Source organism: Scyliorhinus torazame, chromosome 2 (assembly GCF_047496885.1).
Source record: "Scyliorhinus torazame isolate Kashiwa2021f chromosome 2, sScyTor2.1, whole genome shotgun sequence".
In the NCBI taxonomy this organism is placed as follows: Eukaryota; Metazoa; Chordata; class Chondrichthyes; order Carcharhiniformes; family Scyliorhinidae; genus Scyliorhinus; species Scyliorhinus torazame.
In genome coordinates this window covers 40,215,971-40,242,691 of record NC_092708.1, presented here as the reverse complement: position 1 = coordinate 40,242,691, position 26,721 = coordinate 40,215,971, and positions in this window count along the sequence as shown.

Sequence of the window (26,721 nt, the reverse complement as noted above, 5' to 3'; positions counted from 1 at the left end):
TTGCCTGGTATGGAGGGCATTAGCTATGAGGAGCGGTTGAATAAACTCGGTTTGTTCTCACTGGAACGAAGGAGGTTGAGGGGCGACCTGATAGAGGTCTACAAAATTATGAGGGGCATAGACAGAGTGGATAGTCAGAGGCTTTTCCCTGGGGTAGAGGGGTCAATTACTAGGGGGCACAGGTTTAAGGTGAGAGGGGCAAGATTTAGAGTAGATGTATGAGGCAAGTTTTTTACACAGAGGGTAGTGGGTGCCTGGAACTCGCTACCGGAGGAGGTGGTGGAAGCAGGGACGATAGTGACATTTAAGGGGCATCTTGACAAATACATGAATAGGATGGGAATAGAGGGATACGGACCCAGGAAGTGTAGAAGATTGTAGTTTAGTCGGGCAGCATGGTCGGCACGGGCTTGGAGGGCCGAAGGGCCTGTTCCTATGCTGTACATTTCTTTGTTCTTTGTTCTTCTTTGTTCTATCTTCCTAAATTCTGATTGTAGGACCTCATCCCGTTTTTTACCTATATCGTTGGTGCCTATATGCACCACGACAACTGGCTGTTCACCCTCCCACTTCAGTATGTCCTGCAGCCGATCTGAGACATCTCTGACCCGTGCACCCAGGAGGCAACATACCATTCAAGAGTCTCGTTTTCGACCACAGAAACGCCTGTCTACTCCCCTTACGATTGAATCCCCTATGACTATACCCCTGCCAGTCTTTTTCCCGCCCTTCTGTGCATCAGAGCCAGCCACGGTGCCATGAGCATACTACTGCCTTCCCCTGGTGAGTCATCTCTCCCAACAGTATCCAAAACGGTATACCTGTTTTGGAGGGAGATGACCACAGGGGAGACCTGCACTGCCTTCCTGCTCTTTCTCTGCCTTTTGGTCACCTATTCCCTGTCTCACCAACCCTAATCTGCGGTGTCACCAACTCACTGAACGTGCTATCCACGACCTCCTCAGCATTGCAACTAAAGCCAGTAAGGTACTAGATAATAAGGTGGGATGTGAGGATTGAGTAATAAATGGGGTAAGGTTGAGAGATGGGGATTGAGTAATATTGGGCCAAGGTGGGAAGATGGGGATTGAGTAATATTGGGCCAAGGTGGGGAGATGGGGATTGAGTAATATCGGGCCAAGGTGGGGAGTTGGGAATTGAGTAATATTGGGGTATGGTGGGGAGGTGGAGATTGAGTAATATTGGGACAAGGAGGGTAGGTGGGGATTGAGTTATATTGGGATAAGGTGGGGAGTTGGGGATTGGGTAATATTGGGCCAAGGTGGGGAGATGGGGATTGAGTAATATTGGGCCAAGGTGGGGAGATGGGGTTTGAGTAATATTGGGCCAAGGTGGGGAGATGGGGATTGAGTAATTTTGGGCCAAGGTGGGGAGATGGGGATTGAGTAATATTGGGCCAAGGTGGGGAGATGGGGATTGAGTAATATCGGGCCAAGGTGGGGAGTTGGGAATTGAATAATATTGGGGTATGGTGGGGAGGTGGAGATTGAGTAATATTGGGACAAGGAGGGTAGGTGGGGATTGAGTTATATTGAGATAAGGTGGGGAGTTGGGGATTGGGTAATATTGGGGTAAGGTTGGAAATGGGGATTGGTGGGGATTGAATAATATGGGGATATGGTGGGGATTGAGTGATGGAGTGTTTTGGAAAGCAAAATTGAAAGTATTATTTTGGATGGGTTCTACATGCAATGTTCCTGATTTTAATTTGAACAGATGTAACATGCCCAGACCCCCAAAATTTCCAATATACGCTCCTGGCAGCTGAGGCTTTGGCCCAGATTTTCACCATAATGGAGGGGCACGTTCTATTTTCATTGGGGTTCATTTGGAGGCTGGCCGAGTTTTGCACATGGATCAGTCGTAGAGGTAGCTAACTATTTAAATCACCAGCAGCAGCCACTGACTTCAGATTTTTGTACTACAGCTGAGTGCAGACCGGGTCAGTTTTCAGTACCTTTGCATGGGACAGCAGGCTTCCTCCCTGGGGAGATGGGGTGCCTCTGCACAGTTACATTGAAGCTTGCATTTAGTGGCACCGAAGTGTCAGGAATTTAACTCCCACTGTCTTCTTATGATCCGTGGAAGTGAGAGGTTGAGGCTGTTGGTCTGTCAGGGCAGTTCCTCTTGCACCCAGATGCAAGGAATGAATTAGTGCCTCAGTAATGCACGTGCCACTTTGTCCAAGCAAGCATAGGGAATGAACATGGAGCCAATTCCATAGGAACATAGGAACAACAATAAGCCATTCAGCCCCTCGAGCCTGTCCCACCATTCAATGAGATCATGGCTGATTTGTGGCTTAACTCCAAATACCTGCCTTTTCATAGAATCCGTACAGTGCAGAAGGAGGCTATTTGTCCCATTGAATATGCACCGACCCTCTGAAAGTGCACGCTACCTAGAGCCCCCCCCCCCCCCCCCCACCGCCCCCCCCCCCCCCCCCCCCCCCCCCCCCGCCCCCCCCCACCTCCTCCATGCAACCTTTGGACACTAGGTGCTATTTAGCGTGGCCAATTCACCTTACCTGTGCTATTTAGCGTGGCCAATTCACCTTACCTACACATCTTTTGACTGTGGGAGGAAACCCACACAGACACGGGGCGAAAGAGCAAACTCCACACAGACAGCCAAGGTCAGAGCCGAACCCGGGTTCCTGGCACTGTGAGGCAGTAGTGCTAACCACCCATATCCCACAATAACTTGACTGAACAATCTATCTTTCTCAAACTTAAAATTAACAACTGTTCTAACTTCAACTGCTGTTTTGGGGGAAGTGCAGCAAACCTCTACCACCCTTTGAATTAAGAAGTGCTTCCGAACGCCCCTTCTGAATGGTCTGACCCTAAATTTTAGACTATGTTCCCTGGCTTTAGAATCGCCAACCAGTGGAAATAATTTATCTTTATACACCCTGTCGTTTCCTGTTAATATCTTGAACACTTTGATCAGCTCACCCCTTAACTTTCTAAATTGTTGAATAGCTGGAGTGAGCGGCCAGTACTTGGAAGGGAAGGCCAAAGTTCAGTGAAGAAGAGACAGTGACATGAGTTCCTGGAAAGAGGTGGAGGAGTGGGAGTACAACCAGGTTCTACCCTGTGGGGAGGATGTGCAGACCGAGGACACCTTACCTCAGCATGGTGGAAAGCCAGCTTTGGAGAAGACACAGGTTGAGCCATGATGTTGCATGGCGCAGAGTAACTGGAGCCACAGTCCATCCCCCCCACCCACCATATTCTGCCAGTGGCTGTGAAGGTAACCGCCACACTGAATATCTATACCTCAGACCCTATCCAGGCTTCAGTAGGAGACCTGGCTGGCATTTCCTAGTCAGCAGCACGCAGCAGCATTATGGAAGTGACTAACGCCTTGTTTGCTCATGTGGGGGAGGACATTAGTTTCCCAATGGATTTTGGCATTTTAAAGATGAGATTCCAATGCCTTTATTACTCATGTGGAGCTCTCCAGAATGCCCCAGCAAGCGTTTCACCAACAGTTGTGTGTCGTATGCTGCACGACATTGTGCAGCGGCAAGGACTCCAAATCTGAGGACGATGAGGCCATGGGCAGCGCTCCAAGCTCTGAGGAGGAAGAAGATGAGGATAAGGAGCTGGATGAGGAAACCCATGTTCATTCAGGCCATTCCAAAACAAATGATGATGATGAGCCTGCCACTGGCAGAGCCAATGGGAGGTGCAGACATACATTCAGGGCCGATTCTGTGCAGGAGCGGGGTCCTTGTTCAGAAGAGATTTCCATGAAGACATCCAAAATAACAACCACTATCAGACAGTCTCTGTTGACATACATCCAAATAAAGACCCTTGTGCAATGACACCACAGTCTCTCAAGGGACTGCCCATACCTCACAAAGGAGCAAATCAACATCAATGAATTAGATTCTGTCATATTCATTCAGAAATATAGAATCATAGAATCCCTACAGTGCAGTAGAAGGCCATTCGGCCCATTAAGTCTGCACCAACCCTCTAAATGAGCACCCTCCCTAGGCCCACTCCCCCACCCTATCCCCAAAACCCAGTAACCCCATCTAATCATTTGGACACTAAGGGCAATTTAGCATGGCCAATCCACCTAACCTGCACATCTTGGACTTGTGGGAGGAAACCGGGGCACCCGGAGGAAACCCACGCAGACACGGCTAGAAAGTGCAAACTCCACACAGTCACCCAAGGTCAAAATTGAACCTGACTCCCTGGCATTGTGAGGCAGAAGTGCTAACTACTGTGCCACCAAGCTGCCCTTAGGGTTATCATGGGCACCATCATATTTCCAACATACATGGTAACAAGTCCCATGGGCTGGTTTAGCAAGTGGCTGGTTTAGCACAGAGCTAAATAGCTGGCTTTTAAAGCAGACCAAGACAGGCCAGCAGTGCGAGTTCAATTCCCGTACCAGCCTCCCCAAACAGGTGCCGGAGTGGCGACTAGGGGCTTTTCACAGTAACTTCATTTGAAGCCTACTTGTGACAATAAGCGATTTTCCATTTCATTTCATTTTCAAGTCCCTTTCATTCTGGTCCCTCCACCATGAGTGCCATTGGCTGTGAATGAGGCTAACCTGCCTATCATCAAGCCTTGCCCACAATGCAGATGATGACTGAAGGTGTTAAACCCTATACACACTGACATGAGTGTATGTAGCATCATTCATGCAGATATGGCATCTTGTGCATGATGATTAGACAACTGTGCTGTGACCGCTCACTGCAATAACATTTGCTATACCCATTCCAGCCGATGGTCAGGGTTAAGAACTGGGCATCGTATTCATCAGTCCTGGTTTAAATAAACCTCTGCCAACCACACAAACCGCATCCTGTGATACTAGAAATGAAAATGCAGCCAGTGACTTGAGCCACCTCCTAGAATGGATCCTGAATACTCGGTTATTAGGATGGATGGCTTTGACAGCTAATGATACTGCAGTGCTGAACCTCTACTTAACAGAGCACTTCCGATCCTTATCAGTGAATATATTTGGACTAGCCCCATTCGTAGATTTCCATGCCATCAGGATTTCACAGATATTTGTTTTGTCCATGCTGCCAGCTGCATCCAATTTTCCCACAACAGCAGCAGAAAGATTGAGTTGGATCTTTCTCAAGGTAAAAATTGTAATCAGTTATAGTCTCTTTCACACATCTGTGGACCACTGGTGTACTTTTACATAAATATTCAAATTAAAGCAACATGCACATTAGATTCATTCATGTGAAGGTTGATACGCTGGGTCACATGACGCATATATTAGATCTGGCTCAGCTTCACTCCAAACAGGCTGCTCAAGTTTATACATCATATTCGGACCTCAAACATGACTAGCTCCAGTGAGGATTGGATGAATCGTCAGGCAGGCCTGAGGCGCTGATTCTTTTTCACCTTTCATGTTCTCCTCATCTGATGTTTACAGATAACTTCAAACATCATGCGCCTATACCTTACAATCCTCTTTCTAAAGTGTCCCATCTCGTTATCATAGAATAGTACAGCACAAAAGGAGGTCATTCAGTCCACCATGTGCTTGTGTTTCCTACAAAGGGCTACCCAATTACCAGCGGTCCCTCTCCGATGCTCTTTCACCACAGTCCTGCATTTTACTTTACAATTAATTAGCCGATTCGTTTTTGAAACAAAGAACAAAGAACAAAGAAAAATACAGCACAGGAACAGGCCCTTTGGCCTTCCAAGCCTGCGCCGACCATGCTGCCCATCAAAACTAAAATCTTCTACACTTCCGGGGTCTGTATCCCTCTATTCCCACTCTATTCATGTATTTGTCAAGATGCCCCTTAACAAAAGCTACCATTGAATTTGCTTTCAGCGCCCAGAGCAATCTCATAGCACCTCACGGAGAATAGCGCTCCCGATTTTCGACAGTCTCTTAAATTGAACCCCAGTCATCTCTGCTGGCCCTTCTTCCTATTCTTATCGAAGTGTGATACGGCCTCTTTGGGATGTTTTACAATATTATCAGCAAGATAATACATTAATTTAATTCATTCATTTTTAAAATGGAAAGAGTTTGTGTGCTAGAACTAGAATGTGATATCCAATGGTACTGTTTTATTGCAAGGATAAAATACATGTCACGCCATGGTCAATATTACTGCTTAATGTGTTCACGTCAAGTTCCAAGCATACCTTATTAACAGAGTGATGACCTGTTCATTACATCATCTACTGCTGTAATTTATTTTTCACTTTACAAGTGTGAAACTCTTTTACCTTCTTCGCCCTTCCCTTGCACAGACCTGGCACTGCCTCGTGACTTAGCATAACGTCTATTATTATTGCCGTTATTCAAAATGTTGCTGGGGGTGAAAACTCAACAGTCACAATTTGCAGAATTTGCCTCGTGTCCACAGCTGTAGCCCAGTACCAACAGCTTTAGCCCTGGCAGTTTTGCAGTACAGCCCCGTATGACTTTTCCCGTGTCCAATTCCAGTGTTTGGCCCTGTACGGCTTTATTATTGTTCTTAATTGTGTGAGTATCTTTTTCTATGGAAATTCTCTCGGCAACCACAAAATTACCAATAAGGAGTAATTTTATACAAGACTTCTGTTCACAGGTGGTGGGTTAACAGATGAAAGCAGTGGATCAAGTCATTTAACAGTTAAAAGTATGTGTCAGTGGCTTGATGTGTGTGACCAAGGAAGTGAGTCACTAGTTCAGCACACAGAGAATATCAATGAGTGCACAGATTTAATAGTTTAATGGGGATATTTACATACGCCTTCAGAACTATCATTACATGCAATTAGAGCGCCATTTATACTGAAGGTTTCGATTGACTTATGTTAATTAGCTGGAAGTGTTTGCTTCAATTTTCTGATGACAGATTCACTCACATTGTTCCCTTGAGAGAAATGGAAGACTCCCAAGATGTAATAATATTTTTGACGCACAAAGCTACGCAACTGCTTCGCTCTTCATTTATCAAACTGGAACGTTATCGTCCCTGAGTCACCTCAGATTGCTTTAATGAAAAATAGCTAGTCTCAGACTGATTCGCAATAAGGGGAAAAAAAACATGGCTGCCCACTGCGTAGCTCAGCTAAGTTACTAAGCAACAGGTTTTCTATACGCTACAAACATACAGCAGCTTATGAAGCTGTCAGGGTCGGTAATTTTGACACTGCCAAGCAATTTGTTCTCCCTGGCATGCGCTTTCAGCACTTGTGGATGATGATTATTAACCCATGGTTTGGCTTTGTCCATTATTAACATTTTAATGGCACAAAGTCATCACGCTGAACATTCACAATGGGTTCAACATAAATGAATCAGCTAATTTTGGACTGAAGCATATTTAATATCGTATCATATATCACACTTTGTCCTACTTGCTTTATCTATAACATGTCTATGAACAGTTCCGATATTGGTTAAACTGCATGACAAAATTAATTGCACATTCTCATGGAAGAGGAGTTGCAGAAACTCCTAGTTTTGCCTGTAAAGCGCATTTGTGTTCTCACGAAATTCCAATTCAAGGGCAGAGGGATTGCAAGACCCAAACAATCCAGCTTCTCACTTCGATAGACACAATGAGATGCTCTTTCAGAAAATGTGCTTATCAGCTGTTGCTGAAGTGGGAGGAATTCTTGCATCTGTTTCCCTCAAATAACTTTGCAGCTTTCCCATATCCCGAAGCAAAAACATTGGGCGACCACTAACGCCGCTCTGCATTTCCATAACTGACCAGGGTTATTAAAAAGGGAATAGTCACACATGAAAATGTACCGCCTTTGTGTCCTCAGGCTGCCTCACATTGCTTTGCAGCAAGCGAATAACTTTCTAAAGTGTGCATAGTCTCTGTTAGGTGGGAAAACACAGCAGCCAATACATACACAACAAGATCCCGCTAACAAAAAGGAAATGAATGGCCAGTTAATCTGCTTCAATGGTTGCAATTATGTCAGAGATGTTGGTTGATTTAGAGTTTCTAATTTACCAGAACCACACTGTCCACACTCCAGGATATACTCTGAAGGCTACTGCACCAAATACAACAGGTCTAGCAAGGTTTGAAAAAAATATACTAATGGGGTGATGTAGGCCATACCAGTGAATGCTGCTTCAACTGCTTTGATCAGGGTTTTGGATCCTTGGTCTCATAAGAATATCAGAAATAGGAACAGGAGTAGGCCGTTTGATCCCTCGAGCTTGTTTTACCATTCAATAGGATCATTCTGATCATCCATTCATCATGTCCACTTTCCTGCCCTTTTCCCGTAACCCTTAATTCCCTTACTGACCAAGGATCTTCCTCTCTCAGCCTTAAATATACTCAAGGACTCTGACCCCACAGCTCTCTGTGGCAAGGAGTTCCAAAGACACACAGCGGCACAGTGGTTAGCGCTGCTTGCTCACAGTGCCAGGGACCCGGATTCAATCCCAGCCTTGCGTGATTGTCTGTGTGAAGTTGGACATTCTCCCCATGTCTTCCTGGGTTTCATCCAAGTGCTCTGGTTTCCTCCCACGGTCCATGAATGCGCATGTTAAGTGGATTGGCCATCCTAAATTGCCCCTTATCCAAAGATGTGCAGGTTAAGTGGGTTACGGGGAGTGAGCCTAGGTTGGGTGCTCCTTCAGATGGTTGATGGGCCGAATAGCCTCCTTCTGCACTATTGGAATTCTATGATTCTAGAATAACTTTGGCCTCATCTCAGTCTTAAATGACCACCCATTTATTCTGAGACTATGCTCTCTGGTCCTAGACCCTCCCATGAGGGGAGACATCCTCTCAGCATTTACCCTGTCAAGCCCCTTAGGAATCCGATGGGCGGGATTCTCCCTTCTGGGGACTAAATCCCCACACCAGCGGGAAAACCGGCATCAACAGCCCATGAAGGTGAGGAATTCTCCGAACTATCGGGGGCTAGGTGGACGCCGGAGGGGTTGGGGCCGCTCCAGCAGGCGCCGAAGGGCCGGCGCGAGTTAGTGGATGTGTGGAATGGCCGGTGTGATCTCACGCATGCGCGGACCGGCCGACGTATTTCCACGCATGCGCAGACCGGCCAGCGTACTTCCACGCATGCACGGGGGGTTCTCTCCGCACCGGCCTCCGGCAATATGGCGGACCCTAAAGGGGCCTGGCGCGGAGGGGAGAAGTCCCCCACGGAACAAGCCCGCCCACAGATCGGTAGGCCTGGATCGCGAGCCAGGTCCCCGTGGGGCCCCCCCCCGGGGTCGGATCCACTCGCGCGCCCCCCGAGGACTGCCCCTGCGCACTCACCTGCCAGGTCCCGCATGCGTGAGGTGAGTAATTCATGCCACCGGGACTGGCCAAAACTGAACAGGGCCCGGAGAATTGCCGGGGCAGTCGCTGTCAACGGCCCCCAGCTGGTGAGGCGGGAATCCTGCCGCCGCCCGAAAAACGGTGCCGGAAAGTAGGGCAGCTGGCGTCGGGGCGGCGGAGCAGGATTCGCGCCTCCCCCTGGGGATTCCCCGTCCCGGCGGGGGGGGGTCAGAGAATCCCGGCCTATATGTTTCATTAAGGTCATCTTTCATTCTTCTAATTTCCAATGTGTTGTGCCCCAACCTGTTTAACCTTTGCTCATAAGAAAATGGTTCCATTCCGGGGATCATCCTGGTGAACCTTTTCTGAGGGGTGGCACAGTGGTTAGCACTACTGCCTCACAGTGTCAGGGACCCGGGTTTGATTCCAACCTCGGGTGACTGTCTGTGTGGGGTTTGCAAATTCTCCCTGTGTCTGCGTGGTTTTCCTCCAGGTGCTCCGGTTTCCTCCCACAGTCCAAAGATGTGCAGGTTAGGTGGATTGGCCAATGGAAATTGCTCCTTTGTGTCCAAAGGTAAGGTGGGGGTATGGGGAAAGAGCAGGGGAGTGGGCCTAGGTGGGATGCTCTTTTGGAGGGTCGTTGAAAACTCGATGGGCCGAATGGCCTCCTTCTGCACTGTAGGGATCTATGAACTGCTTCCAAATAATATCTTTCCGTAAAAAAGGAAAGCCAATCGTCTTGTGACTTCTTTCTGAAAGGGAATTTGCTTGGTTGTTGCAGAATGTAGCTGAATCTTTGCTCAAGTGTTTGACAACGGAAGCATCCATAGCCAATCATCCAGAGGCTGGTGAATCTGTGGAACACTTTGACGCAGAAGGATGTGGAGGTCAAATCACTGGGTGTCTTTAAGAAAGAGATAGATAGGTTCTTGATCAATAAGGGGGTCAGGGGTTATGGGGAGAAGGCAGGAGAATGGGGATGAGAAAAATATCAGCCATGATTGAATGGCGGAGCAGATTCGATGGGTCGAGTGGCCTAATTCTGCTCTGACATCTTATGGTCTTATGACATTTACATTTCATCAGGCAGACTGTACTATCTATTGCAGTTGGACTTTACAGTACAGGACTAGCTCTGATCATGACTGTCAATATGGGACTTGTGTTAATTTTAATGCCATTGGGTTATTCCAGGAACACCAGGAGAAATCACAAATGTTGCACACATTGTTTCGCCAAACCAAATTAAGATAAGAGGGAGCAGAACAATCATTTTGCACATTACAAAACAGACTAGCCTCATGTAATATATACCTGCAGGTCAATACCTTCCAATCCATTCAGATATTCGTCATCCCATTGTGCCTACATGTGGCAACAATAGAAATGGTGTCAAACTGAAACATTGAATCAGTTATGTGCGGCATAGTTGCATAAAACTCAAAAACCTTTGGCTCTTTGTGCAAACAAAAGAGAGTTTGCCAAACACTTTTGTATGAGGAGAAACAGGAGACCAAAAGATATGTTTATTATTTTTGTACTGAAAATATCAAAGCCAGTGGACCAGAAGCTGAATGTCTCATGTATAGAATTTGACAATTTTCAACAAAACAGACCAGAGAAAAAGTATTGGTAACACGGTAGCACAAGTGGATAGCACTGTGGCTGCACAGCGCCAGGTTCCCAGGTTCAATTCCCTGCTGGGTCACTGTCTGTGCGGAGTTTGCACGTTCTCCCCGTGTCTGCGTGGGTTCCCTCCGGGTGCTCCGCTTTCCTCCCACAATCCAAAGCCGTGCAGGTTAGGTGGATTGGCCATGATAAATTGCCCTCAGTGACAAAAATGTTAGGAGGGGTTATTGGGTTGTGGGGATGGGGTGGACGTGAGGGCTTAAATGGGTCGGTGCAGACTCGATGGGCCGAATGGCTATCATCTGCACTGTATGTTCTAAAATTAAATCTGGGTTTGGATTAAAAATTCAAGTTTTGGTCCAATGTCCTAAAATCTAATTAAAAACCTTTGATTTTAATGATGGTTTTCAAACATCCTGATATTTGACTCATGGCTCCATTCAAGTGAGTTAGTCCACATTCAGTGACCTAATGGAGTTTGGCCTTCCTCCCTGCCTGGGCCCATTTTTTAAAAAGTCTGCTCTCCCTTTCACTTGATGCACTGTTGGCTGGAACAAGCATGGCATTGTCAGTCGGCCAAACGTTGGTTTGCAGATTCAAGCTTTTCTATTGACATCTAAGCAAACATGCAAACTGGAGAATGCTTAGTAATGTTGGCAAAAAAAATAAGGCTAAATGACATCAGCATCTTGAAAGAAAACTTAAACCAATCTATATGGTATAGCGCTATGCAGCTATTACATGATCTATGTGTCTGGAGACTTCAGTAGTTCAATAAATTTTAGAGTCTACAATATGAAATCTGCTGAGATCTATTTACGAAAAAAAAGTTAAATAATAATAATTGCTTATTGTCACAAGTAGGCTTCAATGAAGTTACTGTGAAAAGCCTCTAGTCGCCACATTCTGGCACCTGTTCGGGGAGGCCGGTACAGGAATTGAACTCGCGCTGCTTGGCTGTGTTCTGCATTACAAGCCAGCTTTTCAGCCCACTGTGCTAAACCAGCCCCTATGTCACCATTGTCCCAGATGGCCATAGGCTGCTTTCCCCTTTGAGGGGGAAGAACTGACTGATGGTGATTTAACCTGAGGGTCACCACACCTCAGGCGAGGGGGAAGGTTGAGAAGGTGGAACCTTCATGGATAACCTCAGCCGGTACATAGAACATAGAACATAGAACAATACAGCGCAGTACAGGCCCTTCGGCCCACGATGTTGCACCGAAACAAAAGCCATCTAACCTACACTATACCATTATCATCCATATGTTTATCCAATAAACTTTTAAATGCCCTCAATGTTGGCGAGTTTACTACTGTAGCAGGTAGGGCATTCCACGGCCTCACTACTCTTTGCGTAAAGAACCTACCTCTGACCTCTGTCCTATATCTATTACCCCTCAGTTTAAAGTTATGTCCCCTCGTGCCAGCCATTTCCATCCGCGGGAGAAGGCTCTCACTGTCCACCCTATCCAACCCCCTAATCATTTTGTATGCCTCTATTAAGTCTCCTCTTAACCTTCTTCTCTCCAACGAAAACAACCTCGAGTCCATCAGCCTTTCCTCATAAGATTTTCCCTCCATACCAGGCAACATCCTGGTAAATCTCCTCTGCACCCGCTCCAAAGCCTCCACATCCTTCCTATAATGCGGTGACCAGAACTGTACGCAATACTCCAAATGCGGCCGTACCAGAGTTCTGTACAGCTGCAACATGACCTCCTGACTCCGGAACTCAATCCCTCTACCAATAAAGGCCAACACTCCATAGGCCTTCTTCACCACCCTATCAACCTGGGTGGCAACTTTCAGGGATCTATGTACATGGACACCTAGATCCCTCTGCTCATCCACACTTTCAAGAACTTTTCCATTAGCCAAATATTCCACATTCCTGTTATTCCTTCCAAAGTGAATCACCTCACACTTCTCTACATTAAACTCCATTTGCCACCTCTCAGCCCAGCTCTGCAGCTTATCTATATCCCTCTGTAACCTGCTACTTCCTTCCACACTATCGACAACACCACCGACTTTAGTATCGTCTGCAAATTTACTCACCCACCCTTCTGCGCCTTCCTCTAGGTCATTGATAAAAATGACAAACAGCAACGGCCCCAGAACAGATCCTTGTGGTACTCCACTTGTGACTGAACTCCATTCTGAACATTTCCCATCAACCACCACCCTCTGTCTTCTTTCAGCTAGCCAATTTCTGATCCACATCTCTAAATCACCCTCAATCCCCAGCCTCCGTATTTTCTGCAATAGCCTACCATGGGGAACCTTATCAAACGCTTTGCTGAAATCCATATACACCACATCAACTGCTCTACCCTCGTCTACCTGTTCAGTCGCCTTCTCAAATAACTCGATAAGGTTTGTGAGGCATGACCTACCCTTCACAAAGCCATGCTGACTATCCCTGATCATATTATTCCTATCTAGATGATTATAAATCTTGTCTCTTATAATCCCCTCCAAGACTTTACCCACTACAGACGTGAGGCTCACCGGTCTATAGTTGCCGGGGTTGTCTCTGCTCCCCTTTTTGAACAAAGGGACCACATTTGCTATCCTCCACTCCTCTGGCACTATTCCTGTAGCCAATGATGACATAAAAATCAAAGCCAATGGTCCAGCAATCTCTTCCCTGGCCTCCCAGAGAATCCTAGGATAAATCCCATCAGGTCCCGGGGACTTATCTATTTTCAGCCTGTCCAGAATTGCCAACACCTCTTCCCTACGTACCTCAATGCCATCTAATCTATTTACCTGGAGCTCCCCATTCTCCTCCACAACATTATCTTTTTCCTGAGTGAATACTGACGAAAAATATTCATTTAGTATCTCGCCTATCTCTTCAGACTCTACACACAACTTCCCATCCCTGTCCTTGACTGGTCCTACTCTTTCCCTAGTCATTCGCTTATTCCTGACATACCTCCAGAAAGCTTTTGGGTTTTCCTTGATCCTTCCTGCCAAATACTTCTCATGTCCCCTCCTTGCTCGTCTTAGCTCTCTCTTTAGATCCTTCCTCGCTACCTTGTAACTATCCATCGCCCCAACTGAAACTTCACACCTCATCTTCACATAGGCCTCCTTCTTCCTCTTAACAAGAGATTCCACTTCTTTGGTAAACCACGGTTCCCTCGCTCGGCACCTTCCTCCCTGCCTGACCGGTACATACTTATCAAGAACACGCAGTAGCTGATCCTTGAACAAGCTCCACTTATCCAGTGTGTCCAACACTTGCAGCCTACTTCTCCACCTTATCCCCCCCAAGTCACGTCTAATGGCATCATAATTTCCCTTCCCCCAGCTATAACTCTTGCCCTGCGGTGTATACTTATCCCTTTCCATCCTTAACGTAAACGTCACCGAATTGTGGTCACTGTCCCCAAAGTGCTCACCTACCTCCAAATCCAACACCTGGCCTGGTTCATTACCCAAAACCAAATCCAATGTGGCCTCGCCTCTTGTTGGCCTGTCAACAAACTGTGTCAGGAAACCCTCCTGCACACACTGTACAAAAAACGACCCATCTAATGTACTCGAACTATATATTTTCCAGTCAATATTTGGAAAGTTAAAGTCTCCCATAATAACTACCCTGTTACTTTCGCTCTTATCCAGGATCATCCTCGCCATCCTTTCCTCTACATCCCTAGAACTATTTGGAGGCCTATAGAAGACTCCCAACAGTGTGACCTCTCCTTTCATGTTTCTAACCTCAGCCCATACTACCTCGGAAGATGAGTCCCCATCTAGCATCCTCTCCGCCACCGTAATACTGTTCTTGACTAGCAGCGCCACACCTCCCCCTCTTTTGCCTCCTTCTCTGAGCTTACTAAAACACCTAAACCCCGGAACCTGCAACATCCATTCCTGTCCCTGCTCTATCCATGTCTCCGAAATCGCCACAATATCGAAGTCCCAGGTACCAACCCATGCTGCCAGTTCCCCTACCTTATTTCGTATACTCCTGGCATTGAAGTAGACACACTTCAAACCACCTACCTGAACACTGGCCCCCTCCTGCGACGTCAAATCTGTGCTCCTGACCTCTATACTCTCATTCTCCCTTACCCTAAAACTACAATCCAGGTTCCCATGCCCCTGCTGCATTAGTTTAAACCCCCCCAAAGAGCACTAACAAATCTCCCCCCCAGGATATTTGTGCCCCGCAGGTTCAGATGTAGACCATCCTGTGTGTAGAGGTCCCACCTTCCCCAGAAAGAGCCCCAGTTATCCAGAAATCTGAATCCCTCCCGCCTGCACCATCCCTGTAGCCACGTGTTTAAATGCTCTCTCTCCCTATTCCTCATCTCACTATCACGTGGCACGGGCAACAACCCAGAGATAACAACTCTGTTTGTTCTAGTTCTGAGCTCCCATCCTAGCTCCCTGAAAGCCTGCCTGACATCCTTGTCCCCTTTCCTACCTATGTCGTTAGGTACGGGAATTGAACCCCCGCTGCTCGCCTCTCCCTGCATCACCAATCAGCCTTCGGGCCAAGTGAGCTGAACCGGCCCCCATATATATTTGTGAAATATAATTTGTGCAATATTTCTTTTATTGCTAGAACTACTTGGGTATTGTTGGTTTGGACTGGTGTTGAGCAAAGTGCAGCAATATTGCTCTAGCCAAGTGAAGGAAATTTGTGACATGCTTCCATCAACATCACACTCAGTTGTGGCTTTGAGAAAGGCTTGGGAACCACAAGACAAAGTGAAATACATTTGAAAATGACTTTATAAAAGGTGAACAAGAACACACTGATTTATAATTTGAATGGTCTAATTTTTGATTATTAATATCTGCTGGAACAGTTTGATAGCCAAACTGCTGGTGACCTCTATCAAATGTGAATAAAATAGAAATGAGGAGACAAGCAAAACTTTTGAAAATGTCTTTTGATACAAGCTGAGGAAGGGATTACGGGGAAACCTTGGGCGGGATTTTCCGCACTGCCAAGCCACATTTCTGCCCCGGCCCGCCGGCGGGATTCTCCGTTACGTCGGCCGGTCAATGGGATTTCCCATCCGCAAAACGGAGAATCACGTCAGTGGAGAATCCCACCCCTTATTTCCAGGCTCCATTTCTCTGTCATCTTGGTTCAGTTGGCTGCGCCTGTCAATCAGCTGGCTACAATTTTGGGATGGAGGGGTGCTAATGCCAGCAGTTGTGTCACTGTTCACATCTGTCCTCCCGCATCCACACTCGAGAGTCCCTTTAAGAAGCATAAGAAATAGAAGTAGGCGGAGGTCTATAGTGAGAGTATAGTAAGGATAGTAAGAGTTTCTACGGGTATTTAAAAGGAAGGGAATAAGTAAAGTTGGTCTTCTAGAGAATGACAATGAGGAGTAAATAGTAGATAATATGGAAATGGTGGATGAAATGAACAAATATTTTGCTTATGTCTTCACGATAGAAAATACAAAAATATTTCAGAATTGGTGCAAATTGGAAGTTGAATGGGAGAGGGAAACTTGGTGAAATTACAATCACTGGGGAAACGGTGCTAAGCAAACTGATGGAGCTCCGGGCTGACAATTCTTCGGGTCCTGGGACATTGTTTGGATTTGAATTTGGCTTTATTGTCACGTGCACCGAAGTACAGTGAAAAGTATTGTTCTGCGTACAGTCCAGACAGATCGACCCATACATGAAAAACATAGGACATACGATAAATACACAAAGTAAATACATAGACATTGGGTGAAGCATACGGAGTGTAGTACCACTCAGTAGAGATGATGTGTGGAGTGATCGGTTCAGTCCATTCGAGGGTCATTCAGGAGTCTGGTAACAGCAGGAAGAAGATGCTTTTGAATCTGTTCATGCGTGTTCTCAGACTTTTGAATCTCCTGCCCAATGGAAGAGGTTGGAAGAAATGTCCAATTCACCTAACATGCACGTCTTTCGGGACTTGTGGGAGGAAACCGGAGCACCCGGAGGAAACCCACGCAGACACGGGGAGAATGTGCAGACTCCACACAGACAGTGGCCCAGCGGGGAATCGAACCTGGGACCCTGGCGCTGTGAAGCCACATTGCTATCCAATGTGCTACTGTGCCACCTTGGGAAGTTATGTTGCAATTGTACAGGACATTGGTGAGGCCGCACCTGGAGTATTGTGTTCAGTTTTGGTCGCCTTGCTATAGGAAAGATGCCATTAAACTGGAGAGAGCACAGAAGAGATTTACAAGGATGTTGCCAGGACTCAAGGACTGAGTTATAGGGAGAGATTGGACAGGCTGGGACTTTTTTCTTTGGAGCGTAGGAGACTGAGGGGTGATCTTATGGAGGTGTAGAAGGTCATGAGAGGCAGATAGGGTGAATGAACTCAAGTCTTTTTCCCAGGATTGGGGAATTGAGAACTGGAGGACATAGGTTAAAGGGAAGAGGGGAAAGAGTTAATGGGAACCTGAGGAGCAATTTTTTTTCACAGAGTGTGGTACGTATATGGAATGAGCTGCCGGAGGAAGTGGTTGAGGCAGCGACATTGACAACATTTAAAAGGCATTTGGACAGATACATAGATAGGAAAGGTTTAGAGGGATAGGGGCCAAATGCAGGCAAATGGGGTTGGCATGGATGGGCCTTTTTGGTTGGCATGGACCAGTTTGTGCCGAAGGGCCTGTCTCTCTGCTGTAGGTTCTATGATTCTATGAAAGAATAACCCAGCTGGGAGGGGTCTTTGATAATACTGCCCGCTTTCCCAAGGCAGTGGGAGGTGGACACAGAGTCAATGGATGGGAGGCGGATTCGTGGGATGGAGAATGCCCACCCACATCATCTAACACCATCTGCCAAACCTGTGCAGAGTCTGAGGATCCAGGATCGGGGTGGGACTATTCAGCCACCGCAGAACCCACCTCCCCAGACTCGAAGCAAGTCAACCTCGACCCTGAGGAACTGCCCAAGAAAAAGAAGAAGAAGGAGAAGAAGACTGCGGGAAATACAGCAGTAAATTGCACACAGCAAGCTCCTACATATGAAACAATGTGATAATGACCAGAAAATCTTCTTTTGTGATGTTGATTGAGAGATAAATACTGCTCAAGGACACTGAGGGTGTCTTCTTAGAAAATGAAATGAAATGAAAATACCTTAGGATCTCTGACATTCATCTGTGAGGGCATGAGGACCTTAATTTAACATTTCATCGGAAAGTTCAAGGGTGGGATTCTCGGCTGCGTGCCATTCGCTGGCGGTGAGATTCTAACTTCCTGCAGCTTGTCAATGGGATTCCTATGGTCATCACTCCATGCCACCGAAAAATCAGGAAACTTGAACCACAACCACTGGAGAATTCTGGCCCACGCCTTTCACAGTGCAGCACTCTCTCAGTACTGGGACTTTGTGCATAGAAAATCTTGGGGCGTGGTTTGCGCCGTCATTCTGGTGAGGCGGGGACTGATGGAGGCAACAAGGCCTTTGGGACAGAGATCATGATGCCATCTTTAAAGGGTGCCCTAATCTGCATTTAAAATAAATCCCGCCCCCCTTCCAGACGCAGAGGACTCCCTCCCCCCCCCCCCCACAAGCGTCAGGGCAGTCCCCCCACCACCATGGCAGTATCAGAGACACTCTTCTCCCTGCACCCCACCCCCCCAACTCCCACCACCATCATGGAAGTATCAGGGGCACTCTCCGTCTCACAGACATCGCCAGCCCCTCCCCACCCGCAAGACACATAAGGGAATCCCCCACATGCTGCTCCCCAGAGAATCATCCCCCAGCACCGCCCCCTGGCAAAGGTTGGCACTGCCAGGTTGACCCCCCTCCTCGGCAGGAACTTTGTTACATCACCGGCGAAGCATGGGGAAATCGGTAAATGAGATTTTGCCTGCAGGAATCTCATTTTCTGACTCTCATGTTTTATGGGCCAGGGTTTAGAGAACACCAAAGTATATCATGGAGTTCACCTGACCCACAACTTTGAATAGATTTTGGTAATGGGGAGCACAAGAGTCCACTTTACAGGTGTGATGCAACAGAGATCTAAAAGTATTTTTAAACAAAAACAATGTTTATTCTATGAATCCAGTTAACATTTTATAAACCCACAATTTTTACCAACTACCAACACTGATAACCCCCCCCCCCAAAAAAAAAAAATACAGTACTCTATAGGTAACCCTTAGTAACTTTCCTGACAACATGCATAAGCCAAAACACTTTTTAACAAAGATAGTAGGTTTGAATTCTCTACGAAACAGGTATCACTCCTAAATTATCAAGTGATCTAAACACCTTTTTTATCATACGGAGAGATAGACCAACATACATCTGCTTGGTTTGAATGCAGCTCTCCAACTGGAAGTGAAACTAAAACACAGAGCAAAAGGAGCTTCCAGCTCAAAACGAAAGCAAAAAGCAGAATCACATTCCAGCTCCACCCACACAATGACATCACTGCAGCCATTTGACAAAACACACTTTTCTTAAAGGGACTCTCACATGACACATGGGATTTTGGATCCTGCGTTGTTGTTCATGCTGAGGCGAGCGCGGGCTACATATGCAATCCTTCAATTTCTTTTAACTAATCCTGACACAATAAAAGAGAATTGCAGTAACCGGGTCAACCAATATTTAACTAACAGAGGGGTTCAATTATCAAACTTTGTAACAACACACCATAGATCGTGGTGTACACGTTGACCCGGCATACACAAAAACCTTTCAACCCCCCCAAAAAATCACGTACTTGCATACATTAGGCAAAAGGTGAAATCCAGCCGCCCCCCATTCCACCCCCACTAGCTCTCCATCCCCTTCCCCAGCCATAACGTGCTATACTCGCAACAGTAGTCAGCCTCAATTCTTCACTCCACAAATGAATGTTTTATCTATTTGTACCTTATAATTGGATGCAAAAGCAAGGGATCAAGCAGGCGATACGGGCTGTGTTACAAAAATGCACCTGCCCTGCGCAGAGCAGGCCCTGCGTGAAGAGCGAGCAATATAGCCAGCACTCGCACCGGTGGTTCACTTTTACACTTGACGTATACCTCGCTCACCATTTTTGGAGGGATTTTTCAGTGGCCTGCAGCGGCCTTGCCGTGCTCCATGGCGGACTCAGCCCGCAGACCTGGATCACTAAAGCAGTGCCCCCCTCCGACCGCTCGCGTGCCCCGGACCTCCCGCCCACAGTGCCCCCAGCCCTGAATGAAGCCCCCCGCCCGCAGTGGCGACGCCGGACTGCGTCCGCAGCCGTCGGGAACTTGGCCTGTTGGGGACGGAGCATGGTGGGGCGGGCCTCAGGCAATGGCCTGAGGCGGTGGATAATCGGCGCGACGTACTCCTAGAATAAGCCGCTTATCGGGGGCAGAGAATCGAAAAACCTGCAGCGATCCCTATTTTGCCGCCAAAACGGATTCTCCGCCCCGTCAAGTGATTTAGGTCTCGGAGAGTGGAGAACCCAGCTCCACTATCTTTAGATAAAACAAAATAACTCAAGAGATGACATTGGAGAATAAATTGGTTCCATCAGGAGGCCCTCTAGTGTTCAGTTAATGAGATGTAATAAAAATAAGTTCCCGTGCTGATATCTTACTTTTTCAATGCATCGTTAAGAGGCAAATTTGGCAAAGAGCTTTCAGCGTGCGTTAACGTTTTCAATGCTCCCTTGGCCAGCTTCTCGAGCAATCTCCATTCTCCATCAAGTCCAGATCATTTGCTGTTCGCATCTTAAATGCAGTATGTATGCTCATTAAGCCATCCTAATTTTGTAGTATTGGTATTAATGAGGTAGGAACTATCATTTCACATATGCCAACAACTGCCGACAAATGTGAGGTTATCCATTTTGGTAGGAATAACAGCAAAAGGGATTATTATTTAAATGATAAAATATTAAAACATGCTGCTGTGCAGAGAGACCTGGGTGTGCTAGTGCATGAGTCGCAAAAAGCTGGTTTTCAGGTGCAACAGGTGATTAAGAAGGCAAATGGAATTTTGTCCTTTATTGCTAGAGGGATGGATTTTAAGACGAGGGAGGTTATGCTGCAATTGTATAAGGTGTTAGTGAGGCCACACCTGGAGTATTGTGTTCAGTTTTGGTCTCCTTACTTGAGAAAGGACATACTAGCACTGGAGGGTGCGCAGAGGAGATTCACTAGGGTAATCCCAGAGCTGAAGAGGTTGGATTACGAGGAGAGGTTGAGTAGACTGGGACTGTACTCGTCGGAATTTAGAAGTATGAGGGGGGATCTTATAGAAACATATAAAATTATGAAGGGAATAGATAGGATAGATGCGGGCAGGTTGTTTCCACTGGCGGGTGAAATGAAATGAAATGAAAATCGCTTATTGTCACAAGTAGGCTTCAATGAAGTTACTGTGAAAAGCCCCTAGTCGCCACATTCCGGCGCCTGTTCAGGGAGGCTGTTACGGGAATTGAACCGTGCTGCTGGCCTGCCTTGGTCTGCTTTCAAAGCCAGCAATTTAGCCCTGTGCTAAACAGCCCACCCGCAGAACTAGGGGGCATAGCCTCAAAATAAGGGGAAGTAGATTTAGGACTGAGTGTAGGAGGAACCTCTTCACTCAAAGGGTTGTGAATCTATGGAATTCCTTGCCAGTGAAGCAGTAGAGGCTCCTTCATTAAATGTTTTTAAGATAAAGATAGATAGTTTTTTGAAGAATAAAGGGATTAAGGGTTATGGTGTTTGGGCCGGAAAGTGGAGCTGAGTTCACAAAAGATCAGCCATGATCTCATTGAATGGTGGAGCAGGCTCGAGGGGCCAGTTGGCCTACTCCTGCTCCTAGTTCTTCTGTTCTTATGTTCTATGTAATTGCAGCCCTGAGTAAACAAGTGTAATGCACATTAATGCATTGACCCAATGTTGATGAAAAAAAAAAATGTTGTCACAATCCCAGAGGACCATGGGCTGCTCTTTCTGTTTAGAGCTGACTCCTGGTGATTTAACCTGAGGGTCACCACACCTCAGGCGAGGTTGCGAAGGCGGGGCCTTCATGAATAACCTCAGCCGGTACGGGAATTGAACCTGCGCCATTGACGTCACTCCGCATCACAAACCAGCCGTCCAGCCAACTGAGGTAATGCGTTGAAAAGGATAGTTGCAGACTTTCTTCCACAATTTGTTAAGTTTAGTTTCAACACAAAAGTTGTGGTGACTCATTCAAAGCTGCAACAACAATGACAACGAACTTCAATGTAGCAAAACCTCCCATGGTGCTTCATAGGAGTATCACCAAGCAGAGGTTGACACCATGCCGCATGAGGAAACCTTAAGGTGAAGAAACGACTAGAAGAAGGAAAGAAAGGCAGAGAGGTGAGCAGGTATAGGGAGGCAATTCCGGAACTTATGGCCCAGGCAGCTGAAGACACATCTACCAATGACGGAGCAGTTAAAAATCATGGATTGACACAAGACCAGAATTGGAAGAATGCTGTTACCTCAGAGGATTTTAGGGCTGGAGGGGGTTACAGAGATGAGTTGAGGGGAGAGGGGATGTGGGTGAGCTCATGGAGGACTTTGAAACTGAAGATAAGAATTTTAAAATCAAGGCGATGCCAGGTTGGGAGCGAATGTAGGTCAGCGAGCACAGGGGTGATGGGTGAATGGGACTTGGCGTGAGTTCAGACATGAGAGCAGAGTTTTGGGTGACCTCAAGGAGACTCCTCCTTGCCGTAAGGAGGAGTTATGTAATACGACTTGTTACAAATATGTTCATGTGCATAATTAGCACGTGTCACCATTCATTTTGATAGGTTGAGATGGGTTGCTATGTGTGGTAGTCTGTGTAGAGGTATTACGGTACCTGGTAATGCTGGAACACCATTGGTAGAGACTGTATGTTTCCTATTGGTCAAGCTGTATGGTAGCTCCGCCCTGCAAGGTGGGGTATAAGAGCCCGTGCCGCACCAGCAGCCTTCTTTCTGTACCTGAGCTGCTGGGGAAAACATCTAGCTTATTAAAGCCTTCAGTTGGACTACAACCTCGCTTTAGTAATCATTGATCGTATTTGTATCAATTTAATAAGCTAGATTTAGAAGGATGGAGCTCCGAATCAAGCCGGAGTGTCTGCAACTCAGCCCCCACGCGGCAAACTCAGCAGCAACCTTCAAGCACTGGCTGGCGTGTTTTAACGGATATCTCGGAACGACCAAAAACACACCCACGGGAGAACAGAAATTGCAAGTCCTGCACTCGAGGGTGAGTCCAGAAATTTACACCCTCATCGAGGACGCGGAAGACTTCGGTGCAGCAATGGAGCTGCTAAAAGGACATTATATTCGCCCAGTAAACCAGGCCTACGCCCGCCATCTGTGGGAATCACTGGAAAATTCTACCGTGCGCTCCTGGTGTTGGGGAGAAACTGCAGCTGCCCGCACGTTTCGGCGAGCGACCACACAGAACTTTTGATCCGGGACGCTTTCGTCGCAGGTATGCTGTCCTCCCAAATCTGCCAGCGATTGCTGGAGAAAGACACCCTCGGCCTCAAGAAGGCATGGGCCCTTGCCGACTCCCTGGATGTGGCCTCCCGAAACGCCCGCACTTACGTCCCCAACCACGCGGCAGCTCCCTGGGCAGTGTGGAACCCCCCCCGCGGCCGACCCCGAGACATTGCCCATCCCCCCACAAGCTTGTGCTGCAAGATGGCCTGGCAACCCCGGGGGGCCCCGCTGCCATTTTTGCAGGCAGGCAAAGCACGCCCGGCAGCGTTGTCCGGCCCGCGCATCTACCTGCAAGGGATGAGGTAAAGAGGGCCATTTTGTGGCGGTATGCCAGACCCGGGCGGTCACTGCGGTCTCCGGTGGCGAATGCGGGCTGGCACCACAATCCTCTCCGCGGTCCCCGTGCGGCCTGCGGGTGCCGCCATCTTCCTCCTCCAGGGCCACGTGTGGCCTCCGGGCGCCGCCATCTTGTCCCGCGGACGCCCCAGGTGATGGATAGGCGCCGCCATTTTGTGCACCCCAGCCGTGTGCGACCAATGGGTGCCACCATCTTGGATGGACTCCCAGGCCCCCAGCTCGGCTGACCACACACCGCCCGAAGAGAACATTCAACTGCTGCCGCGATTAGCCTCGGTGACCCTGGACCAGTCCCGGCCTCAAACACTCTCAACTGCTACAACAACGGTACTAATCAACGGGCACGAGACGTCCTGCTTAATCAACTCTGGGAGCACGGAGAGCTTCATACACCCCAACACGGTAAGGCGCTGTTCTCTCCCTATCCACCCCGTCAATCAAAAAATCTCCCTGGCCTCCGGTTCCCACTCAGTAGAGATAAAGGGGTTTTGTGTAGCAAACCTCACGGTCCAGGGAAAGGAGTTTAAAAATGACCAGCTCTACGTCCTTCCCCACCTCTGCGCTGCCACACTCCTAGGGTTAGACTTCCAGTGCAACCTCCAAAGTTTAACTTTCAAATTCAGCGGCCCTATGCCCCCTCTCACTGTCTGCAGCCTCGCGACCCTCAAGGTCGATCCGCCTTCCCTGTTTGCGAATCTCACCCCGGATTGCAAACCCGCCGCCACCAGGAGCAGACGGTACAGTGCCCAGAATCGGATCTTTATTAGGTCAGAGGTCCAACGGCTACGGAGGGAAGGAGTCACTGAAACCAGCAACAGTGCCTGGAGAGCTCAAGTAGTGGTGGTAAAGATCGGGGAGAAGCATAGGATGGTCATCGCCTATAGGCAGACCATCAACAGGTTTACGCAGCTGGACGCGTACCCTCTCCCCCGCATATCCGACCTGGTCAACAGGATCGCGCATTACAAGGTCTTCTCCACGGTGGATCTTAAGTCCGCCTACCACCAGCTCCCCATCCGCACTAGTGACCGCAAGTACACTGCCTTCGAGGCAGATGGGCGGCTCTACCACTTCTTAAGGGTTCCCTTCGGTGTCACTAACGGGGTCTCGGTCTTCCAGCGCAAGATAGACCGAATGGTTGACTGGTACGGTTTACGGGCAATATTCCCGTATCTCGATAATGTCACCATCTGCGGCCACGACCAGCAGGACCACGACACCAACCCCTGAAAATTCCTCCAGACCGCAAAGATCCTTAACCTTACGTATAACAAGGATACCCTGTCTGCAGCCTCGCGACCCTCAAGGTCGATCCGCCTTCCCTGTTTGCGTGTTTAGCACCGACCGCCAAGCCATCCTCGGCTACATAGTGCGAAATGGGAGTTATAGGCCCCGAACATGAACGCTTGCGCCCCCTTATGGAATTCCTCCTCCCTCACTGCTCCAAGACCCTGAAGCACTGCCTAGGGTTTTTCTCTTACTATGCCCAGTGGGTCCCCAAATATGCGGACAAGGCCCGTCCCCTGACCCAATCCACAGTTTTTCCCCTGTCGATAGAGGCCCGCCAGGCCTTCAGCAGCATCAAAGCAGACATTGCAAAGGCCATGATGCACGCCATCGACGAGTCCCTTCCCTTCCAGGTCGAGAGCGTCGCGTCTGACGTAGCTCTGGCAGCCACCCTCGACCAAGCGGGCAGACCCGTGGCCTTCTTCTCACGTACTCTCCATGCTTCCGAAATCCGCCACTCCTCAGTCGAAAAGGAGGCCCAGGCCATAGTAGAAGCTATGCGACATTGGAGGCATTACCTGGCTGGCAGGAGATTCACTCTCCTCACTGACCAACGGTCGGTCGCCTTCATGTTCGATAGTGCACAGCGGGGCAAGATAAAAAACGATAAGATCTTGCGGTGGAGGATTGAACTCTCCATCTATAATTACGAGATCTTGTATCATCCCGGGAAGCTAATCGAGCCTCCTGATGCCCTGTCCCACGGCACATGTGCCAACGCACAAGTGGACCGCCTCCGAGCCCTCCACGAGGACCTCTGCCACCCGGGGGTCACTCGCTTCTTCCACTTTATCAAGACCCGCAACCTGCCCTACTCCATCGAGGAGCTCTGGACAGCCACCAGGAACTGCCAAATCTGCACGGAGTGCAAACCGCACTTCTACAGGCCAGAGAAAGCGCACCTGATAAAGGCCTCCCGTCCCTTTGAACGCCTCAGTATGGACTTCAACCGCCCCCTCCCTTCCACCGACTGCAACACGTACTTCCTGAACGTGATTGACGAGTACTCCCGGTTCCCATTCACCATCCCCTGCCCCGACATGACCGCAACCACCGTCATCAAGGCCCTCCATAGCATCTTTACGCTGTTCGGGTTCCCCGCGTACATACATAGTGATAGGGGGTCCTCCTTTATGAGCGATGAACTGCTACAATTCTTGCTCAGGAAGGGCATTGCCTCGAGCAGGACGACCAGTTACAACCCCCGGGGTAACGGACAGGTAGAGAGGGAGAACGGAACGGTCTGGATGACCGAACTACTGGCTCTACTGTCCAGGAATCTCCCAGTCTCCTGCTGGCAGGAAGTCCTCCTGGATGCCCTCCATTCCATCCGGTCACTGCTTTGTACCACGACCAACCAAACACCTCACGAACGTCTCCTTGTCTTCCCCAGGAAGTCCTCCTCTGGGACCTCGCTCCCGACCTGGCTGGCGCACAAGTCAGACCTGTTGGTCGAGAGGGTCCATCTTCTCCACGCTAACCCCCAGTACGCCTACGTGGCATACCCCGACGGCCAGCAAGATACTGTCTCCCTACGAGGCCTGCCGCCCGCCGGATCCCCACGCATACCCCAGCCACCAGTCCCACCCTCCCTCCCACCAGTGCACCTTACTGCCGCCCCCTTACCAGGAGGATCAGTTCTTCCACCGGCCCTGTCTAGGCATCCCCGCCCACCGACGCACCCCGCAGACGCTCCCTTCCCAGGTCAACCTGCCTCCCCACCAGCGCC